The 26,366-nt window shown below is 40.8% G+C and overlaps 1 protein-coding gene across 1 annotated transcript in view; it reads right to left on the bottom strand.

Moving 5' to 3' along the window:
• SLC16A1 (solute carrier family 16 member 1) overlaps window positions 1-21,554 on the bottom strand; it is a 51,342-nt gene extending 29,788 nt beyond the window's left edge. Inside the window, exon 1 of the mRNA XM_080802748.1 lies at window positions 21,270-21,554. The gene's annotated coding sequence lies outside the window, so the exon portion shown is untranslated. The remainder of the gene's footprint in view (window positions 1-21,269) is intronic.
• Between the last annotated feature and the right edge of the window lie 4,812 nt (window positions 21,555-26,366).

Raw genomic sequence — 26,366 nt, 5'->3', positions numbered from 1 at the left:
CTTCAGTTTAACATTGCTTCTAGTGAATTACTAGATTCACTACTACTAAATTACTACTTCAAGAAGTAAAAAGTGAAGCTCATTAGCTATTAAATACCACCCAAAGAAATGAAAAGACATTCCATGTTCATGGATTGGAAGAACAAATATTGTTAAAATGTCTATACTACCCAAAGCAATCTACACACTTAATGCAATCCCTATCAAAATACCAATAGCACTTTCCACAGGACTAGAACAAGAAATCCTACCATTTGTATGGAACCAGAAATAGCCAAAGCAATTGTGAAAAAGGAAAGCTAAAAGCATCAGAATTCCAGATTTCAAGTTAAATAACAAAGCTATAGTAATCAAAACAGTATGGTATTGGCACAAAACAGATACACAGATCAATGGAACAAAATAGAAAATCCAGAAACAAACCCACAATTATATGATCAACTAATCTTCAACAAAGAATACCCAATGGCAAAAAGACAGTCTCCTTCAATTAACGGTGTTGGGAAAACTGGACAGCTACATGCAAAAGAAAGAAACTAGACTACTTATTACACTATATACAAAAGTAAATTCAAAATGAATTAAAGATCTAAATGTGAGACCTGAAACCATAAAAATCCTAGGAGACAAAACAGGCAGTAACTTCTTTGACATCGGTCATAACAACTTCTTTCCAGATATGTCTCCTGACGTAAGGGAAACAAAAGCAAAAATAAACTATTGGGACTACATCAAAATAAAAAGCTTCTGTGCAGTGAAAAGAAACAATCAACAAAACTGAAAGGCAACTTACAGAATGGGAAAAGATATCTGCAAAAGACATATCCAATTAAGGGATAGTATCCAAAATCTATAAAGAACTTAAAAAACTTAACACCCAAAAAAACAAATAATCCAATTAAAAATAAGCAGAAGACATGAACAGACATTTTCTCAAGGAAGACCTATAGATGGCCAACAGATACATGAAAAGATGCTCAACATCACTCATCAGGGAAATGCAAATTAAAACTACAATGAGGTATAACCTCACACTTCTCAGAACGGCTAAAATTAACAACACAAGAAACAACAGGTATGGTGTGAACGTGGCCAAAAAATGGGCCCTCGTGCACTGTTGGTGGGAATGCAAACTGGTGCAGTCACTGTGGAAAACAGTATGGAGATTCCTCAAAAAGTTAAAAATAGAACTACCCCATGATCCAGCAATCATATTTCTGGATATTTACCCCAAAAAAGACAAGAACACTAATTCAAAGGGATACATGCATCCCTACGTTAACTGCAGCATTATTTACAATAGCCAAGATATGGATGCAGCCCAAGTGTCCCTCAATTGACGAATGGATAAAGAGGTGATGTATATACCTACGATGGCATACAGTCATAAAAAGAATGAAATCTTGCCATTTAAAAGGATATGGATGGAGCTAGAGTATAATGCTTAACAAAATAAGTCAGAGAAAAATAAATAGCATATGATTTCACTCATATGTGGAATTTAGGAAACAAGCAAAGGTTAAAAATTGAGAAAGAGATAGAGAGACAAATCAAGAAACAATTAGAATAAACTGTTGGTTACTAGAGGGGAGGTGGGAGGAGGATAGGTGAAAGTAGAGTGATGTGGTAAGTAGAGTGATGTACGGAAGTGCTGAATTACTATACTGTACACCTGTAACTAATAAAATACTGTTATGTTAACTACATTAAAATAAAAACTTGAAGTCTTTTTTTAAAAAAGATTTTACTTATTTATTTCAGAGAGAACGGGAGAGAGGGCCTGAGAGCCAAGGGAAGGGCAAAGGGGATGGGAGAGGCAGAGTATCTCAAACAGACTTCTGAGGAGCTTGATCTCAGGACCCTGAGACCATTATCCGAGCTGAAAGCAAAAGTCAGCTGCTTCCTTAACTGACTGAGCCACCCAGGTGCTCCCAGTAATAGCCTCAGAGTAGCAGATTAATTCTCTATCCTTGTATATAACAACTTCCTAAGTGCCATACTGAATTCCTTGGGCAATTCATCCTTCCTTTCTACTACCCAAGCACAAACTGTGGTGTAACTTTCTTTATAAACACTACAATCCTGGGGCACCTGGGTGGCTCAGTCGTTAAACATCTGCCTTCGGCTCAGGTCATGATCTCAGGGTCCTGGGATCGAGTCCAGCATCGGGGCTCCCTGCTCTGGCGGGAAGCCTGCTTCTCCCTCTCCCACTCCCCCTACTTGTGTTCCTTCTCTCGCTGTGTATCTCTGTTAAAAAGTAAACAAAAATCTTTTAAAAAAATAAACACTACAATCCCAAAGAACAAGGGTTGGTTCTATTCATGCCAATAAAGGGGCATACCTTGTTAATAATAAAGATTATTACAAAAGCAGGATTTTAGCATTATGAGATCCAAAGAGGATCAATTACCTATGTCCTAAATTTCATAAATGTTTTTGCAATTCAGATTTTTAAGCTTAAACACATTAGGACTATATAATCATTTAAAAAAATTGTATCAGGTTATACACCAAATTTTTTTTGCCACTCATTTAATAAAATTTGAGTGCTTGGAGCGAAAGCAGTAAATAAACAGACATGGTCCCTGCCCTCAAAGGGTCTAGATTCAGGGAGGAAAGAAAAAAAAAAAAGGTAAGGCATTTGCAACTTTATACTGGTTACAGGTTGTGAAGGGTAGATAATAATCTTCTTTCCATATACCTGTGTTGTTTGATTTGCTCCAACCAACATACCTTATTTATGATTTAAAAAAACCCCACAAAGTAACAAAGTAATAAAAGATACAAGTTATACATACTCATTACAGAGAAATTAAAAGATATATCTATATAAATAGAAAATGAAGTCAGCCTGGGGGCACCTGGGTTGCTTAGTCTGTTAAGCCGCTGACTCTTGGTTTCAGCTCAGGTCATGATCACAGGATCAAGCTCTGCGTTCAGTGGGGAGTCCCTTGAGGATGTGAGTGCCCGCCCTCTCTCTCTCTCTCTTTCCCTCCCTCCTGCTCCCCTCTCACCCAATTGCATGCTCTCTTTCTCAAATAAATAAATAAATCTTTAAAAGAAGATTCTTGCCTGTCATTCTACCATCCTCATATCACTTATTCACATTCTGATGAAAATTCTCTTAAACTTCTTTCTAGAATAGTGATGCAAAGCATATATGTAATATAAACATGGGCTTATATTTCATGCTGCTTTATAGCCTGCTTTTTCCATTTAGTATTAGAAATATTTTTCGGGATGTGTCCAGATCTACAGTATTCTTTCTCAATAGTGTGGCTTTCTACTTTGGAAAGTTTAAGGTATAGGACAGACAATAATAGACATCTTCATTTTTTTCTACATTTAAAGTTCATGGATTATATAACATTAGATGAATTAAAAAACAGGTAATTCTTCAATATCACAGGTCTGTGCATTACTTAGGGCTCAGCATTAATTAAGATTTCTGGGCCAAAGTTGGACACCTAGTCAAAGCAAGTAGCCAACTCATTTTTACTTTTTACTGCAAACCCCTAACTTAAGAGAACTTTCCCACTTCACTATGGTTAGCCACCTATGCTACCCCTAAAAGTTACACCAAAAAGAAATTATTGTATATTTGTAATATTAGAAAATAACAGTATAGGGGCGCCTGGGTGGCTCAGTGGGTTAAGCCCCTGTCTTCGGCTCAGGTCATGATTCTAGGGTCCTGGGATCGAGCCCCACATCCAGCTCTCTGCGCAGCGGGGAGCTGCTTCCTCCTCTCTCTCTGCCTGCCTCTCTGCCTGCTTGTGATCTCTGTCTGTCAAATAAATAAAAAAGAAAAAAAGAAAAGAAAAGAACAGTATAATGGGGTGCCTGGGTGGCTCTGTTGTTAAGGGTCTGCCTTGGGCTCTCGTCCTGGTCCTGGGATCTTGCCCTGCCTCAGGCTCCCTGCTCAGCCAGAAGCCTGCTTCTCCCTCTCCCACCCTCCCTGCTTGTATTTCCTCTCTCGCTGTCTGTCAAATAAATAAATAAAATCTTTAAAAAAAAAGAAAAGAAAGAAAGAAAATAACAGTATAATAAACTAAGACAAAACCCATGAAATCAAATTAGTTTAGTTCTCTTTAATAGTGAGGCTTACTTGGGGGGATAAGGAGGTAGATGAGGATGTCCAGAAATGAGAAAGTAACTTCTATGGATATTTCAAATCTTTAAGTGACGTTAGTACAACCAATTCTCTATTACATCAGTCACGATTTAAATTTATACTTAAAAGTTTCCTTTCCCTTCATACGGTTGTATTATTAGCACTTCTCACACTTATTAGCAAAGATTGAGGCTTTTTTAATCTCATAAACCAGAGAGGAAAGAAGGAAAGAGAAAAAGAAGAGATATTCTGGTAATGCTACTCTGTAAGATTTGGAAGTAGAGGAGGGAAAGGTAAGGGACTTTTTTTTTTTTTAAGATTTTATTTATTTATTTGACAGAGAGAAAGAGAGAGACAGACAGATAGACAGACACACGCCAAGAAAGGGAACACAAACACAGAGAGTGGGAGAGGGAGAAACAGGCTTCCCGCAGAGCGGGGAGCTCCATGCAGGGCTTGATCCCAGGACCCTGGGATCATGACCTGAGCAGAAGGCAGACACTTAAGGACTGAGCCACCCAGGCACCTGGTAAGGGACTTTTGAAGTATGTATTTAGAATTCATGATGCATTCACACTTCAGTTAATCTCAGTTGTGAATGAGCAAAGAAGGGAAGAGAAAGTCAACTCCATGATTCTCCATGAAGAAAAAGACAATTCAAGAGGCAGCACTGCTTTAAAGACCATATCAGAAACAAAGACAAAAAGATAGTACAATTTTATTCCAAATTCACATACTGATGTGATAAAAATTTAGTAATTTATAAAAATGAAATTCTCACTTATTGACAATTTCCATTATTCTAATCTTATCTAATACTAAAAATCTACTCTAGCCCACCAATATCTTTATTGTTTTTCTGAATACATCACATCACATGGAGTTAACTTCCTCCATGACATCTTAGGTAGCATTCTGAAAACTCTAAGATTCTAAACTGTATGTCTATTTCTTTCTTTATAAGTAACTACTTCCCTAATTAGTTTAGGTGTTTACTTTTAGATCATGAATTAAGGACAGAGGCTATTATTACTTTTAAAAATTTAACTTCCACCTCCAGAAGTCAGCATTAGATGAACTTCAAGGAATTTGATCTCCCCAGTTTCTGAGAAGCAGAGAAAAACATGCAACCAGGCAAAACCTTCCAGGAATACGATGTTATGCTTTCTGGACCTAGTTAGTGCCCTATATAGTCAAAGAGGCAGAAAACCTTTTTTGTTTGTTTTTATTTTTTATTTTTTTAGGAAGAGCATGGGCATGAGAGCAGGGGAGAGAGGGAGAGAGAAATCTTAAAGGCTTGATCTCACGACTCTGAGATCATGACCTAAGCCAAAATCAGGAGTTGGACATTTGACTCACTGAGCCACCCAGGATCCCCTTGCTTGTTTTTAAATAATGAAAAAAAATTACTGAAGACAACTCTGGCACCTGAAATTTAATTTAATCAGCCTCACTTTCTGAGTTATTACTACACCAGCAGATCGTGCCTTCTGTAATGCTTCATTTTTGCCTGTTTCTCACAGACTGAAAAATTGGCTAATGTCCATGTTTAGGCCAAGTCCTGTTCCCTTTCACATGCTAATTTATTTCTTGCTGGGACAAGAGTTTCCAAATATAAACCCATTTCACATTTTATAAAATAAAGAATTTGAGTAGTAGTAGAGAACGGGAAGTTGGGAAGCTTTATCCTTCAATGGCAGGTTCTGCTCGGCACAATTCCAAGTTATATTCTGGAATACCTGTGTATGTTCTGGTTTTCTTCAGCAACCCAAAAATATGTTCATCAAATCAAGATCTAAATGGGTCATTTCAATTTATTAATATAAGACCTGTCTTGTTCCAGAATCTAAAAAAACGTACTGGTTAGATTTTTTTAAAGATTATTTATTTATTTATTTGACAGGCAGAGATCACAAGTAGGCAAGCAGAGGGGAGGGGGAGCAGGCTCCCTGGTGAGCAGAGAGCCCAATGGGATGCCTGGCTCGATCCCAGGACCCCGAGATCATGACCTGAGCCCAAGGCAGAGGCTTAACCCACCAAGCCCACCCAGGCACCCCTGTGCTGGTTAGATTAAAATTACAAACATATGTACTGTCAGGGTTGTGTCATTTATTACTCTGAATATACATGTGTATTTGAATATAGTAGGTGGTATTTCTGCTAGAATCTACTTCATTTCCAGGATTCTGAACCCTAATGGGGAGCATAAGTGGATTACAATTCATCAAAAGATAAAGAAATTTTTTCTTTTTCTTGCAAAAGGCTGAGTTCACTGACAGCAATAGTTAACATTATACTTACTTTCACAGAAACATAGCTTAAGTTTTGAGGACCAGACACAACGTAGTAATATGCTAACATTTCATTTCCAAGCTTTATTGTCGTTTTAAATGTTCTCAAACCATATTTTCCTTCATCCCTTTCTAGTAACTTCTTGTACTCATGGTAATTCTTTTTTTTTTTTAAGATTTTATTTGACACAGAGAGATCACAAGTAGGCAGACAGGCAGGCAGAGAGAGAGAGGGGGAAGCAGGCTCCCTGCTGAGCAGAGAGCCTCATGGTGGGACTTGATCCCAGGACCCTGAGATCATGACCTGAGCCAAGGTAGAGGCTTAACCCACTGAGCCACCCAGGTGCCCCACACATGGTAATTCTTTGATAAACATCCTTTCAATGAATCTGAACTTCATTATTTGACCTTCATTATCTCAAAAAACTAAGTTGTTTTGTTTTGTTTCATCAGTAACAGACAAACCACAGTAGAGTATTAAAATTGAGTACTGTCTAGAATCAAATCATTACCCACCATTCTTCAATGTATATCTGAGAAGTTTTTAAAATTTAATTTTATTTAAAGTCAATTAATTAACATATAGGATATTATCAGTTTCATAGGTAGAGTTCAGTGATTCATTAGTTTTGTATAACACCCAATGCTCATTACATCACATGCCCTCCTTAATGCCCATCACCTTGTTACCCCATCCCACTTTCCCCTCCAACAACCCTCAGTTTGTTTCCTATGATTAAGAGTCTCTGGGTCGGGGCACCTGGGTGGCTCAGTGGGTTAAGCCTCTGCCTTCAGCTCAGGTCATGATCTCAGGGTCCTGGGATCGAGCCCCGCATCGGGCTCTCTGCTCAGCAGGGAATCTGCTTCCCTTTCTCTCTCTGCCTGCCTCTCTGCGTACTTGCGATCTATCAAATAAATAAATAAAATCTTTAAAAAAAAAAAAAAAAAGAGTCTCTGGGTGCCTGGGTGGCTCAGTCCTTAAGCATCTGCCTTCAGCTCAGGTCATGATCCCAGGGTCCAGGGATCAAGCCCTGCATAGGGCTCCCTGCTTCTCCCTCTTACACTCTCACTGTCTCTCTCTGTCAAATAAATAAATAAAATCTTAAAAAAAAAAAAGTCCCTTATGGTTTCTCTCCCTCTGATTTCACCTTGTTTTATTTTTTCCTCCCTTCCTCTATGCTCTTCTGTTTTGTTTCTTAAATTCCACATGAGTGAAATTATATGGTATTTGTTTTTCTCAGTTATTTCCCTTAGCATAATACCCTCTAGTTTCATCCATGTCACTGCAAGATATCTTTTTTTTGATGGCTGAATAATTAATATTCCATTGTGTATACATATCATATCATACATATCATATTTTCTTTAACCACTCATCTGTCCATGGACATCTGGGCTCTTTCCATAGTTTGGCTATTGCGAACACGGAAAACTTTTTTTAGAAGATATTCATAGATGCTAAAGATGTAGCAAAAATAAGTCAGCATTATTACCTCAAAATATACTAGGTTAAACTTAAATATGGGATGCCTGGCTGGCTCAGTCGGTTAAGCATCTGCCTTCAGCTCAGGCTGCGATCCCAGTCCTGGAATTGAGTCCCACATTGGGCTCCTTGCTCTCCCTCGGCCTGCCACTCCCCTGCCTGTCTCTCTCTCTCTGACAAATATATAAAATCTTCAAAAAATAAAAACAAAAACAAAAACAACCAGGGCGCCTGGATGGCTCAGGTGGTTGGGCAACTGCCTTTCATTCAGGTCATGATCCTGGAGTTCCAGGATCGAGTCCCACATTGCACTCCCTGCTCAGCAGGGAGTCTGCTTCTCCCTCCAACCTTCCCCCTCATGCTCTCTCTCTCAAATAAATAAATAAAATCTCTAAAAAAGCAAAAAACCAAAAACTTAAATAGTTGCCTTAATTGCTAACAAGACTATATTGTCTTTTAAAATAATTATCAGTTCCTTTATTAGAAATACTCAATTTTCAAAGGAGTGGTTTTATTTTCCTGGAAACTACAGTTATCATTAAACCATTTGTTTCCCTCTACTAACTTCTCAAGTAGTATTCTAGATGACAGCAAATACAAACATCATTACACAATCACAATAGAAAGGATGTGTCTTGGGCACCTTAGTGGCTCAGCTGATTTAAGTGTCTGCCTTCCACTCAGGTTATGATCCCAGATGCTGGGATCAAGTCCCACATCTGGCTCCCTGTAGGGAGCCTGCTCCTCCCTCTCCCTCTGTCCTCCCCTCCACTCAGCTTGCTATCTCTCATGCACTCCCTCTCTCTCAAAATAAATAAAATCTTAAAAAAAAAAAAAAGAAGGTCAGGAACACGGCAGGGATGTCCGTTATCACCACTGCTGTTCAACATAGTACTAGAAGTCCTAGCCTCAGCAATCAGACAACAAAAAGAAATTAAAGGCATCCAAATCGGCAAAGAAGAAGTCAAACTATCACTCTTTGCAGATGATATGATACTATATGTGGAAAACCCAAAAGGCTCCACTCCAAAACTGCTAGAACTTATACAGGAATTCAGTAAAGTGTCAGGATATAAAGTCAATGCACAGAAATCAGTCGCATTTCTTTACACTAACAACAAGACAGAAGAAAGAGAAATTGAGGAGTCAGTCCCATTTACAATCGTACCCAAAACCATAAGATACCTAGGAATAAATCTAACCAAAGAGGCAAAGAATCTATACTCAGAAAACTATAAAGTACTCATGAAAGAAATTGAGGAAGACACAAAGAAATGGAAAAATATTCCATGCTCATGGATTGGAAGAACAAATATTGTGAAAATGTCTATTTTACCTAAAGCAATCTACACATTTAATGCAATCCCTATCAAAATCCCATCCATTTTTTTTAAAGAAATAGAACAAATAATCCTAAAATTTATATGGAACCAGAAAAGACCTCGAATAGCCAAAGGAATATTGAAAAAGAAAGCCAAAGTCGGTGGTATCACAATTCCAGACTTCAAGCTCTATTACAAAGCTGTCATCATCAAGACAGTATGGTACTGGCACAAAAACAGACATATAGACCAATGGAACAGAATAGAGAGCCCAGAAATAGACCCTCAACTCTATGGTCAACTAATCTTCGACAAAGCAGGAAAGAATATCCAATGGAAAAAAGACAGCCTCTTCAACAAATGGTGCTGGGAAAATTGGACAGCCACATGCAGAAAAATGAAATTGGACTATTTCCTTACACCACACACGAAAATAGACTCAAAGTGGATGAAGGACCTCAATGTGCGAAAGGAATCTATCAAAATCCTTGAGGACAATGCAGGCAGCAACCTCTTTGACCTCCACCGCAGCAACTTCTTCCTAGGAACATCGCCAAAGGCAACAGAAGCAAGGGCAAAAATGAACTATTGGGATTTCATCAAGATCAAAAGCTTTTGCACAGCAAAGGAAACAGTTAACAAAACCAAAAGACAACTGACAGAATGGGAGAAGATATTTGCAAACGACCTATCAGATAAAGGGCTCGTATCCAAAATCTATAAAGAGCTTATCAAACTCAATACCCAAAGAACAAATAATCCAGTCAAGAAATGGGCAGAGGACATGAACAGACATTTCTGCAAGGAAGACATCCAGATGGCCAACAGACACATGAAAAAATGCTCCACATCACTCGGCATCAGGGAAATACAAATCAAAACCACAATGAGATACCACCTCACACCAGTCAGAATGGCTAAAATTAACAAGTCAAGAAATGACAGATGCTGGCGAGGATGCGGAGAGAGGGGAACCCTCCTACACTGTTGGTGGGAATGCAAGCTGGTGCAACCACTCTGGAAAACAGTGTGGAGGTTCCTCAAAAAACTGAAAATAGAGCTACCCTACGACCCAGCAATTGCACTCCTGGGTATATATCCTAAAGATACAAACGTGGTGCTCCGAAGGGGCACGTGCACCCGAATGTTTATAGCAGCAATGTCCACAATAGCCAAACTGTGGAAAGCGCCTAGATGTCCATCAACAGATGAATGGATAAAGAAGATGTGGTATATATACACAATGGAATACTATGCAGCCATCAAAAGACATGAAATCTTGCCATTTGCGACGACGTGGATGGAACTAGAGGGTATCATGCTTAGCGAAATAAGTCAATCGGAGAAATATAACTATCATATGATCTCTTTGATATGAGGAAGTGGAGATGCAAGGTGGGGGGGTTTGGGGGGAGGTAGGAAAAGAAAAAATGAAAAGATGGGATTGGGAGGGAGACAAACCATAAAAGACTCAATCTCAAGAAACAGACTGAGGGTTGCGGGGGGGAAGGGGGATGGGAGAGGGTGGTGGGGAAATGGACATTGGGGAGGGTATGTGCTATGATGAGTGCTGTGAAATGTGTAAACCAGACGATTCACAGACCTGTACCCCTGGGGATAAAAATACATTATATGTTTATTAAAATAATTAAAAAAAAAAAAAAGAAAAAGATAAGATATGTCTTTCTTTCTTCATTTTTATTTAAGTAATCTCTACACCCAACATGGGGCTCAAGTTCACGCATGACTCACACACTCTTCTGAATGAGCCAGCCAGGCACCCCAAGGATGTGTATTTCTAATCTACAGAGCAGGTACTTCAAACCTGAATTCCACTAACCCCATTAAGGATTCGTTCAGAGCGAAATAAAAGCCTGCATCTAATAGAGTGAACTGATAAAGATAACACTGGAAGCAATTTGAAGTATTTTTGCTGATTATATCCAAAAGAGGGTAAGAAAGTGCTCCAAGTCAATAAAGACACCCCCTATTCCATTTAACTTACGGCATTTAAGAGAATTTGGGGGGCACATGGTTAGCTCAGTCAGTGGAGTGTACAACTCTTGGTCTTGGGGTTGTGAGTTCAAGTCTAAAGGTTACTTTTAAAAATTTTTTAAAAATAAAAAAAACCCACGGAATTTTGGAAACCACAATTTTAAGTTATATAAACATATACTTCCTGAATACAAAGGAAAATTATTCTGCCCAAATTTGTAGAAATCATATTACTAGCCCTTAAAATACACACACAAACATTTTGTTCCCTATTATTTGTGTGGTCAAAATTTATGATTTAGTACACAAAAGTCAATGGCCAAACAATTTACATAAACCTATGATATCATGATTTATATGCTATATTCCATCACAGCTTCTGGTTAACCATTCCTATATCAGAACAGACATATAAGAGTTAGGAGTTAGGAGCAGAGGTTCTTAGCCTCTTTGGTGCCACAGATTCCTTTGACAATTTGCTAAAACCTGTCATTATTCTTGTCAGAATGATGTTTTTAAATGCATAAAATACAAACATACAATTGTCAAAATATATTTTTAATTGACATGTGCTTTTAAAAATAACAAATTAGATAAGATCTAGTAGTTGGTCTAATAATCACAGTAACTTTGAAGTAATGATGAGTTTAAACAATTTCAAGTTGGCTGCAACCACTGTATCATATGAAAATTTCTACTGATGACAAAGTCACAGGTACTGCAAAACTACTCACTGCTTGTTGCCTACATTCATAGTTGGAATAACTAGATTTTATGTATAAGTTAATGAGAAGATGTAATTTTTTTTCTTCAGCAAGTTCAGAGACCCCCTGAATTCCATTGACCATGGAAGACCAATCTGCAGATCCTAGGTTAAAAACTGCTGATAGGGGAAGAGAAGAGAGAGTTAATAAAGTAAAACCTCTGAGTCTCAAAACTATATAAGGCAACTTTGAAAAGCCCTGTTAGAAGTACACTTATCATGATGAACACTGAAGTAATGTACAGAATTGTTCAATCACTATATTGTGTATCTGAAACTCATATAACATGGTTAAATGTATTAGATTTAAAATAAAAACTTGAAAAAAAAAAAAAGCCCTGTTGCTATCCAACACAGTTTAACACACTAGAGCAGTATTATCAAGCTTTCATTCACTCAATAATTTTGGTGATTTACACAGTAAGAGCAAAATTAAAGGGAAGAAATTTTTCAACAAATGATCAAATATGTAGCTTACAATGCTTGTACATTCTGAGAAACTTCTCCTTTATATGAAGGTTAAGTTATTGTAATCACATCAGATTAGATTTAACAATACTATAAGCTGTGATTAGTACCATAGTAGTAGTATGGACAATCAACAGAGCTGGACCCTGCTTCTTCTGCATAAGTGGTCAGTTGTACTCCTCAACAGCTTAGCCCCTGAGCCAGTCTCCCTTTTGGTAGATGTGAACTCCTGCTGTCACTGTGTGTACTGTGACCCCAGAAGAGAAATCATCATTTCCTTAAGATCATCATTGCTGGGGCGCCTGGGTGGCTCAGTGGGATAAGCCTCTGCCTTCAGCTCAGGTCATGATCCCAGGGTCCTGGGATCAAGCCCCGTGAGCCCCGCATAGCATCAGGCTCTCTGCTCAGCAGGGAGCCTGCTCCCCCCACCACCACCCCGTCAAATAAATAAAATCTTAAAAAAAAAAAAAAAAGATCACTGCTGTTTCATTACTTCTTTATAGGACACAAGGGCTCAAACATCTCAACTATACTAAACTTGGCATATAGATCCATTATAAAATGGATCCTATGACTAGGAAAAGAGAAAAAAAAGTTACAGGGAAAAAAGCATGGAGAAAAATTTCAGTTTGTCAGTGCAAGTTAAAGGAAGAATAACATACAACTCAGAAGGGTAACTTGGGAGTCATATACTGAAGACTTTATCCAGACAAATACCATTTGGTAGGCACTAGAAAACCATGAGAAAATTTTGATTAGAGCAATGACATGATCAGAGGTAGGTAGGACACCAGTTATGGTCGAATAATCTTCAACAAAGTAGGAAAAAATATACAGTGGAAAAAAGACCGTCTCTTCAATAAATGGTGCTGGGAAAATTGGACAGCTATGTATAGAAGAATGAAACTCAACCATTCTCTTACACCATACACAAAGATAAACTCGAAATGGATAAAAGACCTCAACATGAGGCAGGAATCTATCAAAATCGTAGAGATCAGGGCGCCTGGGTGGCTCAGTGGGTTAAGGCCTCTGCCTTCGGCTCCGGTCATGATCCCAGGGTCCTGGGATCGAGCCCCGCATCCGGCTCTCCGCTCAGCAGGGAGCCTGCTTCCTTCTCTCTCTCTCTGCCTGCCTCTCTGCCTACTTATAATCTCTATCTGATAAATAAATAAAAAATCTTAGAAAAAAAAATCCTAGAGATCATAGGCAGTAACCTCTTCGACATCGGCCACAGCAACTTTTTTCAAGACACATCTCCAAAGGCAAAGGAAACAAAAGCGAAAAATGAACTTTTGGGACTCCATCAAGATCAAAAGTTTCTGCACAGCAAAGGAAACAGCCAACAAAACAAAGAGGCAACCCACAGAATGGGAGAAGATATTTGCAAATGACACTACAGACAAAGGGCTGATATCCAACATCTATAAAGAACTCCTCAAACTCAACCCTCAAAAAACAGATAATCACGTCAAAAAATGGGCAGAAGACATGAGCAGACACTTCTCCAAGGAAGACATACAAATGGCTAACAGACACATGAAAAAATGTCCATCATCATTAGCCATCAGGGAGATTCAAATCAAAACCACATTGAGAGGGCACCTCGGTGGCTCAGTGGGTTAAGCCTCTGCCTTCGGCTCAGGTCATGATCTCAGGGTCCTGGGATCGAGTCCCGCATCGGGCTCTCTGCTCGGCGGGGAGCCTGCTTCCTCCTCTCTCTCTCTGCCTGCCTCTCTGCCTGCTTGTGAACTCGCTCTGTCAAATAAATAAATAAAATTAAAAAAAAAATTAAAAAAAAAAAAACCACATTGAGATACCACCTTACACCACTCAGAATGGCCAAAATTAACAAGATAGTAAACAATGAGTGTTGGAGAGGATGTGGAGAAAGGGGAACCCTCTTACACCGTTGGTGGGAATGCAAGTTGGTGCAGCCACTTTGGAAAACAGTGTGGAGATTCCTTAAGAAATTAAAAATAGAGCTACCCTATGACCCTGCAACTGCACTACTGGGTATTTACCCCAAAGATACAGATGTAGTGAAAAGAAGGGCCATCTGGGGACGCCTGGGTGGCTCAGTTGGTTAAGCAGCTGCCTTCGGCTCAGGTCATGATCCCAGTGTCCTGGGATCGAGTCCCACATCGGGCTCCTTGCTCGGCAGGGAGCCTGCTTCTCCCTCCGTCTGCAGTACGCGCGCGCACGCTCTCTCTCTCTCTCTCTCTCTGACAAATAAATAAATAAATAAATAAAATCTTTAAAAAAAAAAAAAAGAAGGGCCATCTGTACCCCAATGTTCATAGCAGCAATGGCCACAATCGTCAAACCGTGGACAAAACCAAGATGCCCTTCAACAGATGAATGGATAAAGATGTGGTCCATATATACTATGGAGCATTATGCCTCCATCAAAAAGGATGAATACTCAACTTTTGTATCAACATGGATGGGACTGAAGGAGATTATGCTGAGTGAATTAAGTCAAGCAGAGAGAGTCAAGTATCATACGGTTTCACTTACTTGTGGAGCATAAGGAATAACACGGAGGACATAGGGAGATGAGAGAAGTGAGCTGGGAGAAACTAGAGGGGGAGACAAACCATGAGAGACTGTGGACTCTGAGAAACAAATTAAGGGTTTTGGAGGGGAGAGGGGTGGGGGTTGGGTGAGACTGGTGGTGGATATTAAGGAGAGCACGTACTGCATAGAGTACTGGGTGTGATGCATAAACAATGAATTTTGGAACACACACACACAAAAATTAAATTAAATTAAATTTTAAAAAAGGAACTGGTAGAACACCACAGAACAGACTGGAGAAGGGGAATGGCAATGATGGGAGATACAAGGCCACAGCAACAATCATAGCAGCAGCCAAAACCAGGGAGTAATGATAAAATGAAAAGTGGGGTTGGTGGAGGGAGAGAATGGAGACAAGAGATAACAAAGAAGAGAAACTCTGGCACACAGTTGCATTTGGGAGGGCAGGGGGCCCACTAGGGAAGTGTTAAGATGACTCAGAGGTTTTAAGCCTAACTACCTGAAAGAATGTAGTCAGAAGAAAAGACTAGGTTTGGGGGATGAAGGAAGTTGAGAACAGGCAGAAATAATGAACCTCAGGCAACATTTTAAGTATGAAATGCCCAAGAGATAATTACAAAAGCAGATCACGGATAAGAGTAATCAATCTCTGTACTTAAGGAATTTAAAATCTATATTCCAGTTACAGCTTGAGATTTAGATTTGGTAGTGATTCTACCAGAAATTCCCCAAAAGCTATGGGAACAAATAAGCTGAAAGAGCAGAGAAGACCAAAAGAGACCCTATCAATGTAAGAATAGAAATTCTAAATATTCCAAATACTAAAAACCATTTGAAATGATCATATCAAGTGCTAAAAACATTTTAACAAAATACCTGCTTTTAAAGAGGATATATCTTGATACATTTAAATACATTTCTCCAGGGGCACTTGGGTGGCTCAGCGGGGTTAGCATCTGCCTTAGGCTCAGGTCAGGATCCCTGGGATGGAGTCCCACATCCCCAACAGGCTCCTGGCTCAGTGGGAAGCCTGCTTCCCCCTCTCCCTCTGCCTGTCACTTACCCAGCTTGTGTGCTCTGTCAAATATGTAAATAAAATCTTTAAAAATACATACATACGTATCTCCAAAAAAGACAGTATCTCAATACTTATGATGTTCTATTAAAACACACAAACTTTGGGGCACCTGGGTGGCTCAGTCATTAACCATCTGCCTTTGGCTCAGGTCATGATCCCAGGGTCCTGGGATGGAGTCCCTCATTGGGCTCCCTGCTGGGCAGGAATCCTCCTTCTCCCCCTGCGCCTCCCCCTGCTTGTGTTCCCTCTCTCTCAGTCTCTCTCTCTGTCAAAAAACAAAAACAAAACCAAAACACACACAAACTTTAACTTGCCCTTACTATTCAAAAACCACTTAGAAGAAGGTAGTCAAAAGGTAACAAACTTCCAATTATAAGTACTAGAGATATTAAGGTATTAACATGATGATTATAGTTAACACTATTATATTATATATAGGAAGGTAAAGAGAGTAAATTCTGAGTTCTCTTTGGAAGGAAAAAAAATTTTTTGCTCTTTTTATTTTATCTGATGAGCTGATGGATGATAACTGAACTTAATTGTGGCAATCATTTCATAATAATATGTTAGTCAAGCCATTATGCTATGTATCTTAAACTTACACAGTAATGTCAATTATATCTCAAAATAAAACTGGGGGAAAAAACCCTATTTTCTATAGAGGTATTCTAGTTAATCAATTAGGAAGGAATGTTAGAGAAGGGTGCTTGGTTGGCTCAGTCAGTTAAGCGCCTGCCTTCCCCGCCTTCAGCTCTGATCCTGATAGCAGAGTCCTGGGATCAGCCCCGCATCAGGCTCCCTGCTCTGCGGGAAGCCTGCCTCTCCTTCTCCCCCTGCTTGTGTTTCCTCTCTCGCTGTCTCTCTCTGTGTCAAATAAATAGAATCCTAAAATAAATAAATAAATAAAAAGATTTTATTTGTCTGAGAGAGAGAAAACAAGCAGGGGGAGCAGCAGGCAGAGTGTGAGACAGGCTCCCCACTGAGCAGGGAGCCGCATGTGGAACTTGATCCCATGACCCTGGGATCACAACCTGAGTCAAAGGCAGACGTTTAACCAACTGAGCCACCTAGGCATCCCTAAATAAATAAAATCTAAGAAAAAAAAAAGAGGAATATGAGACAATTAAAGGCCATTTGCAAGCCACTAGTGAAGAAATGGAGCCACACTATTAGTTTAGCAGAGTCAGTGATAACCAAAGGCCTCCTGATGGAAATATACATCATCACCTATGAATTATATTTGTTTTCTCCTCCACACTGCTCGCACTCTTAGAAACCAAACCTGAACTGATCTAAGCATGTTTGAAATCTTCAACCTAGCTACTAATTTATAGGAAATACAGGGAATCAAGGGATTTGCTGAACTAAAACATGTTAAAATTATTCCAAAGGGACATATTCAACAAAATCCAGAATGAGGGAAACCGGGAAAAATAACCTGGTTCCTTCAGCAAATCAATTATGAGAAACGACAAAGGGGGAAACTGTAGTAAAAGATATAGCAACCGAATGTAATGTGTGATTGTGTTTGGATTCCAAGTCAAACAAATCAATTACTTAAAAGCAACCTGGAGTGGGGTGGTGCCTGGATGGCACAGTTGTTTGAACACCCAACTCTTGGTTTTGGCTCAAGTCACCATATCAGAGTAGTAAGATGGAGTCCGAGTCAGGCTCCATCGTCCACGCTCAGCATGGAGTCTGCCTGACTTCTCTCTCTGCCCCTCTCTACATGGTTTCTCTCTCTCTCAAATAAACATTTAGATCTCAAAAAATTAAAAAACAAACAAAAAACCCTAGGGGTACAATGCCTGGCTGGCTCAGTCAATAGAACATATGACTCTTGATCTCGGGGTCTTGAGCTCAAGCCCTGTGTTGGGTGTAGAGCTTACTTAAAAAAACACAAAAACAAAAACAAAAAAACAAAAAAAGCCAGCTGAGGAAAATTTGAACACTGCCTGGTTATTTGGTTATGTTCATTTTTACAGATGAGAGAATAGTATGTGGTTATGATTTCCTGGAATCCTATCTTTTAGATATATACTTAAATATTCGTAGACAAATTAATTATACACATATGATTTGCTTCCGAATAACCCAGCAGGTGTAGGGGAGTAGAAAAGGGATAGATAAAACACTGGCTCTCAACTATGTTTGAAATTTTTCGATAGAAGTTTGTTTAGAGGGGAATAAATAAGAAAAAAAATCACTATCAATAACACCAACAGAACTACAAAGAGGACAGGAATGGATTTGTTTTATTTCCAAGACTGACAACCTGAGCAGCCCTGGGCTAATCATACAATGTCTTAATTGCCCCCACTGGTTAAATGGAGACAAATACTATCCGGTAAACCCACAAAATCGTATTTGGTCAAGCTAGAAAGCTCAGAGATACTTTTAACTCTGGCTGCCCTAGTTTCCCACACCTGGTCCGCCACTGAATCCTGTGTGTTCCCCCCTTCTCATGCCCTCCCACTACTGTCCATCACTGTGGTCTCGCACTCTCCCAAAAGCTTCCCTCAGTCTGTTTTCCACATTGTATACAGAATAAAGTTCCTAAAATGCAAAATATGGTCCTCAACTCCACTTCAAACCCTTAAACTGCTTTTGATTAGCTTCAAGGCAAGAGTGCTTCCTTAAATTTTTAAGGTAGTCCCTTCCTTAATTCTTTAAAATGACTTATAAGGCTTTCCAGTATCTGATATTGTCTATCTTTCTAACTTCCACCTCTCCCAAATTTCCCTTCTCCCTCTTATGCTTTAGCTTTTCTAAATTCTTGCAGTTTTTCCAATGTACCCCGTACTCTGGAGGTTCAGCATTCATGGCTGGAATGCTTTCTCCACCATCACTTCCTGGCTTAGTTAGCTCCTAATGGTCAAGTCTAAAAAGTTAAATAGCATTTCCTCACAGAAGCCTACCCAGATTGCTTATATACTAGGTTGGGTGTCTTCGCATAAGTACGGAATACACCATTTCGTTTCCCAGGAACCTGTACTTTCTCTATCATAACACTCAGTATTTCTTTATAAAGAGTACTTGTAGTAATCACTGTTACCAGGCTATCTGCTCTTCAGTTAAACTACAAACTCCAGGAGGAACAGGGCCAGAACCTGTTCATTGCTGAAACCTAAGTAGTGCCTAGCAGCTAATAACAAATTGCTGAATACATAAATACCCACAACTCTCTGGTTTGTTTTTCTCACATCCAAGTTCCATCTTCCTAGTCTTCATCTGCAAAAAAACCAGACTGACCATATAGGCATTTACAGGGACCTAAATCCTACATAGGGATGCATTATAAAGTGGACTGAAAACACGATGGGAATGAAGGACATAAATTGGGCAAAAGCTATTCAAATATCTATTTTTAGTATAAAATAATTTATACCCATAATAACAACTTTACAGAAAGCTCAAGAGTGCCAATTTGGTTAATAGGAGTCAAAAGACATTAATTCCACACAAACAACAAGTTTTCACATCTAAGATGTTAAGTCACTTAACTTCTTCAATTTCAATATCCTAATCTGTAAAATAAGGGAATCTGACTAGCTGGTCATTAAGATCTTTCCCAGGGTTAATGTTATATGCGTTAATATTTAGAAGACAAAAAGACATGTAAACTATTCAAACACTATCAAATAGTTTCATCCTATGACCTTTTTATCCTTTTTAAAAAATCTGTTTAGGGATGTTATAACCTATTATGTTAAGCTTACAACCAAACCTTTAAACCTATTCAGCTATAAAAATCTCACAAAATCTCTCCAGACCATTAACTTACATATTTAACAAGAGTCACTGCAATACGATTAAAGAACAGCATTTATCTAAACCCTAAATTACTCAAGTATGTTAAACTCTGAAATAACACTTACCCATTACCTGTATTAAAGCCTAGATATCTTGAATTCCTGATATTTCCTATGGCAATTTTAAGGCAAAGTTGTACTTCACAACATGAGACTTGGACTTATGGGCACTACTTAACGCCATAGTAAAAAGCTGAAGATACGCAGTCTCTAATTCACTCACAGTTCTGGTAAACGACACTGACATTGTTTATTAATGCCTAATTCCTAGTCATACTCTTCCAAACTTTCACACAATAATGAGTTCACCCTATCACGACATTCCACTAGTTACTAAGCCCACATTTGTTTTATCAGGGCACTGACATGTACGCATTTTATTTCGAAACCGGAATAACTTTTGGGAAATAAAAAAAAAACATTTCAAAACTAGTTATGGTAAAGAGTAGCTCTGTAAACATTCTACTGTTATCAGTAGGCGCCTAGTTCGTAAGCAAACGCTGCAAACCGGCTCAAGCAGAAATCCGTTTGTTTCTTGGTTGAAAATAATTACAAAGTGGTTTGGGCCAGTACTCGTCACACCAAATAAGTCGTGACAAAGAAATGAAATGCTAAAATGCACGTGGAAGAAAAGGATGTACTCGGAACAAAACGCGTGCATCTGACCAAGTGTAACGCTATCCTTCAGATCCCTCCCAACAGGGCCGCCTTCAAGACCAGGAGCGCGAGGGCGCTCCAGTCGAGATTCGGCAGCCACAGGTTGAATGACAAAGAGTCCCCGTCAGCCCCAGTCCCGGCGTCCGGCAGCTGCACTGTTCCCTCCGCAAAGTCCACTCGAACCCTGCAGTCACGTCTTGGCTGCGGGGACTGCGGCTCCCCAAAGCACTCTCACAAGTCACCAGGTGGGGCAAAGATTGGCTGGCCGAGGTTGGGGCGGGCATGCCACGAGTCCAAAATAACTCCCGCCCCGAGTCCCTTCCCTCCGAGCAGAACGCGGCCAGGAGAGCGGGGAGGCACCACGTGAGCCAGCCCCACGTCGTCCCTTTTCCAAATCAAAAGCATCTCTTGAGGAGACTCCTGAACGCTAGGGGAAAAGCTACTTCCCCAAGGTCACTGGCATCCAAACCCAACTCCCCGGCCAGGCCGGTGGCCCGCACCTGACTACGGGGCCGCAGCCCCGCCGGGCGAAGGAAGGCGCTGTCCCCATCGCCTCAAGGTCTCCTTCCCCAACGCCACGTTCCGACGCTACGCGGCTGCCCGCGGCCACGATGCCCCTGCCGGGCCGCCTCCTTCCCCCGAGACCCAGGTCTGCGCCCCAGTCCCGAGGCCCCCTCCCACCCGCCAGGGCGGCAGGGGCACCGCGGGGTCCGCGCCCAGCGCCGCCGCGGGCCGTTACCCAACTAACCGTTATGCGCGGTTCGCGCCGCCAAACGTGTACGTGACACGGCTGGAGTCCCGCAGGGCCCAGGGTCCAGGTCGCGTCCTTCGCCAGCTACCTCGTTCGCTCTCTCGAGCACCCACGCGGCCGGCAGGTCACGTCGCAGCTCGCCAGCACTTTGTCGGGCCGGGCCCGCGGGGCTGCCTTATAATCCGCCGGGGCCCGAGCATGCGCACAGGGGGCGGAGTCGGCCCTCCCGGCCGCCGCCCCCTCCCCCCCCATACATACGCCCGAACCGCGACTCGCGCCTCTACACGCTCTCAGGCGCGCGCGCCCGCCCGCGCTGTGGCGCGCGCCGGCGCCCCCTCCCCGCCACGTGACCGGCGGCCCCGCAGGACCCGCGCTCTGCGCCCCTCCTCTGCTGCGTCCACAGGGCTGCTGCGTTCCTCTGCGGAGCTCGCCCCTCGGGTCCTCAGCCCAAGGAGTTCGCGATGACCTACACGCGTGCGGGACTTCGGCGCCGGCCTCCCCCTCAGTCTCTGGCAGAGAAAAGGGAGAAGCCGCCAAGGACGGATGGGGCGTACACCCGGGGGCCTGACTCAGGTGTGGGGGGCGACCGGCGCGGGGAGGAGCGGGGAAGCGACTGTAAGTGTAGGGAGTGGGCAGGGTGTGAATGGACGCGCGGCCACCTCGGGCCCGGGAAGAGGCCGAAGGGGCGGGCGGTGAGAGCGCGGGCTGCGGCCTCAGCAGAGTTCGGTGAACTCAGGGAAGTCACTCAAACCCTCAGGGCCTGTTTCCTGTTCTCTAAAAAGGCAACCGTAGTAGAATCGATCTCCTGGGCACTTTTGGTGGTTTGGGGGGAGAGAACTGATGCAACTTTCTTAATACAGAGCCTCCCCTGCGGCATTTGATGAAGGCTGGGCGTTAAACGCCAAAGTCGGGAAAGCAGAGCAGGTCAGAGGGTGGTGAGACTGGTCTCCAGGGAGGTGCGTATGTTGGAAACACGGAGAAATGAGAATGCAGAGGCCAAGTTTTTGTGGACACAAAATGTTGGGGACGGGATATAAATACAGCTAGCAGTTTTGAGGGACTGATTATGTACTTAGCAGTTCACCTGAATTATCCTCCATAGCCTTATGAGGTAGGTCACTATTCTTAACATTTTACAAATAAGGGGCTTGAGGCTCAGAGAGGTTAAGTAACTTTGCAGAGGTCACAGAGAAAGTGACCAACATCCAAAGTCAGACTCCAGAGCCTGATTTTGTTCTAACAGCCATTGTAGGTTCTTGTGCAAGACCAGACACTGGAGTGTATCAGTTTAGGTGATCAGGTTGAATAATCATGAGGTGTCTCTTATGTTGGCTTTTGGGAAATACCAAAAATGTATGAAGGCTCCTGCCTTCAAGGAGTTTACAAGTTCTTTGGAGGGATTGAGTCAGGCAGAAGAAATCAACATTTGAGGACCACTTGCTGTTGGCCCCAACCCTGCCCCCTCTGCCCTTAATTCTCACCGCCCTGTGAGGTTGGCCTTAAGGTTTTGTGTTGCAAATGAAGAACTGAGATTGAGGAGTGGGGATTGAGGGATCAGGTTCTGAGATGTAAATGTGCTTTCCCTTCACCCACTGTGCCTGGTTCACACAAAAGAAAGTTTTCCATAATAGTTCAACACCTCAGAAGGCTGTACAGAATCTATTGCCAGGCAGTGTATAATGAGCAGTAACTGTTTTTCACCTTTGATAAATGCGGAGAATTACAGCAGGGCGTTAGGATTGCTAGGGTGGTAGCAGCATTCATGGTAGATGATAGGAGAACGGATTTGGGGAGACAAAATGGCACTGGTTCAGACATGGGCCTATCAGGGCCAGAACTGTAGAATGTAGTGGGAAGTGGTAGAATAAGTTGATTCCCAGGAAACCCGAAAAATAGGCTTATATAGGAACAAAGTACTGTAGATTTATAATATCAACCCAGGAGCCATGTCTCAGTTCCAGTTTTGATACTTTGCACTTACAAGCTCTGTATCCTTGGGCAAATTATTTTGCTCTCCAAGCCTCATTCTGTGCTCTGTAAAACAAGGATAATACCTACCTCATAGGGTTTTTATGGTAACAAAAATAGTATTTTACTTAAGTGTCTGGCATATAGTGAGCATTAAATAATTGTATAGTCATGGAAAACCATGAAACTCAATCCTTAAGATTAATCCTAAAAGCACTTCACTTGAATAGACCCCCTTCCAGGGCACTAAAAGGGGCCCTAACAGTGTGTTCACAGGATTATGTTAGTGCTTTATTGTAATTTTGTATTCCTTTTCTTGAAAATGTCCACAAATTGTATAAACCTCAGGCTCCACAAAATCTGGATCTGCTCCTAGTAGGAACGATAGTGTTGTGGAAAGAGTATAGACTTTGGAATCAGAAGGTTTGTTTCCATAACTTATTATCTGTGTTTCTTTGGACAATTCATTCATTGAACTCTTCTGGGCAGGCCAGGTAAACTGAATATAATAGCTACCAGCCTGAGCTGTTAACGATAATAATCAAGTAAGAGTATTGGCAGAAGGGTTTGGTAAATCTTGGAAAGCACTCTACAGGTGTTTGTGATTAATAATATAATTTGTTCATAAAGTGCATAAGAAGGAAAGATCAAAAGCAAGGGAAAGGTTCTCAGCCTAAAAGTAGAAATGGGATGGGTGAGCTGGCAAAACTGATGAAATGATACAGCTAGAAGTCTTGGTTTTCTCCAGATTTCTTCCTGATTAATTCATGAGACACTGAAGAAATAAGCTAGTAAGCCCAGGATCCGAAATTTAGAGCTGAGAGGAGGTTTTACAGAATGGAAATTAAGGCCCAGAGGAGCTAATTGTTCTGAGGCCACTCGTCTAATAAATGGTATGATCAGAAGAACCAGCTCTCCAGGCCCTAGGTTTTTCTGCTGTACCAAGTGTGTTGTTATTTGTTTGTTTGTTTGTCTTTTGGGGTTTTTTTTTTTTTTGAAAAGCTGTCCTTTTTTTGCCCTTAAGATTTTATTTATTTATTTAAGAAAGAGCACCAGCAAGATTGAAGGAGTGGGAGGAGCAGAGGAAGAGGGACAAGCAATTCTGCAATGAGGGCACAGGCTGGATCCCAGGACCCTGAGATCATGACCTGAGGCGAAATCAAGAGTTGGTCACTCAGCGAACTGAACCACCCAGGCGCTCCCCAAGCGCGGTTTTTTAAGATAAAAGCGTTTCACCACGGAGTCTTTCAAAATCATTATCTCAAAACCAGAGAAGGCATGATGTTCTTTAGTGGCTTTCGGCTTTAGCATGAAATTCCCCAAATTCACTTTCCTGTTTTAAAGGCTGATAGACTGAATGATCCATGGGTAATCTGCTCTTGGCAAGCTTGTAAAGTGAGCAAAACTTTTAAAGATTTTAAGGTAAGAGTTTTAACCTCAGAAATTAGTAATGGGATGAGAAATGCAAATGCAAAAAGTTTGAAAATTTGTAATGATTAGTTATTATTTAAGTTGAGTGAGTTACCCAGTTGCTTTATCTAGAAAAGGAAAATAATAAAATTAGAGTGTATTTTCTCTGGAATTCAAATACTTCACTTACATTTTCTTAATTATTCCACCATTTCTGTGGTGGAAGATGCTGTTATCCTCGTTTCACTAACACCAAACAAAAGCAAGAAGGGGTTTTTTAAAAACACAGTAATACTTAGTTGATTAAGAATACTTCCCCATTTATAATTTGTGATAACTTAAAGGGGAATATGAAAAATGAAATTTGCTTTTGTACCATGTATGAAAAAAAGAGTTTGCTAAGCAAATACCTAGCATAAAGAAGATAATGTCAATGCTAAAATTAAAGTAGAGAACTCTTGGGCCACCCGGCTGGCTCAGTCAGTCTGTAGGGCATGTGATCTTCGGGTTGTGAGTTTGGGCCCCATGTAAAATCCCGGGTGCCTGGGAGGTGCAGTCAGTTAAATGTTTGACTCTTGGTTTTGGCTCGGGTCATGAAATCAAGCCCTGCATTAGGCTCTATGCTCAGCGCGGAATCTGTTTGAGATTCTCTCTCCCTCTTACTCGTGCAATCATGCGCTCTCTTTCTCAAAGAAATAATCTTTAAAAAAATATAATCTTTAAAAATAATAATAATGAACTCTTTCATTCAGAATATCTCATATTTTATGTCCTTTATCAGTGTAGTCCTGCTGCATCCTAAGGGCCAAGTCTAGATCTAAGATGAATTTGCTACCCTTTGAAGGAAGACTAACTCAGTGTTAGTGAGATGTATTTCAAGCCTTGTCCTGAGCTGTCCGCATCTTCCCTTGGCCCTTCTTGCTCTGTTTTGACCCTTCATGTATCTCACCAGCCTGCAGTTTGGCATCCTAAGCAGTTAGCTTCTTTGGCTCTTTGCTGGCAAGAGATGATTTGGTTAAAACTGTCAAAGCAAACTGCCGCGTATGAAGAGAGCCTCAGCAATTTGGTAGAAAAAAAATGCTCCCAATAATAATTTCCTCAACATGCCAAATTAGTCAAATATGATTATATCCATCTGCTGACTTTTTGTGTGTGTGGTAGTTTTGGTGGCCAAAGATTTGCTTTTCTACTTCTTTGAGTCTTTGAGAATTTTTTTGTGAAAAAATACGTGTTTTTCAAGGAATCATACGGTCCTACATTTACTAGTACACATGTGCTAATTGTAATTACACATGTACTAATTGTAATTACATGTGTACTAATTACATGTACTAATTGTTTACTGCATTTTTTTAATATTTGCAATGGCTTTGATAGTAAAGGACATTTACATTGTGTTTTTTTTTTTAAAGGAAACGCCTTTTTTTTTTTTTTTAAGATTTTATTTATTTATTTGACAGAGATCACAAGTAGGCAGAGAGAAAGGAAGGGAGCAGGCTCCCTGCCGAGCAGAGAGCCCAATGTGGGATCGTGACCTGAGCTGAAGGCAGAGGCTTTAACCCACTGAGCCACCCAGGAGCCCCGCATTTACATTGTTTTTTAACAATTGTCTGAAATTGAGATTAAAAAGCCTGCAAATTTGGGGGAAGACCTAAAAAATTATGATAAACTCATGCTAATACTTAAAGACTTTAAAGTCTTAAGAGACTTAAAGAC

The sequence above is a fragment of the Martes martes genome (genome assembly GCF_963455335.1).
Source record: "Martes martes genome assembly, chromosome: 4".
Classification (NCBI taxonomy): Eukaryota; Metazoa; Chordata; class Mammalia; order Carnivora; family Mustelidae; genus Martes; species Martes martes.
This window is presented reverse-complemented; position numbering and strand designations above follow the sequence as displayed.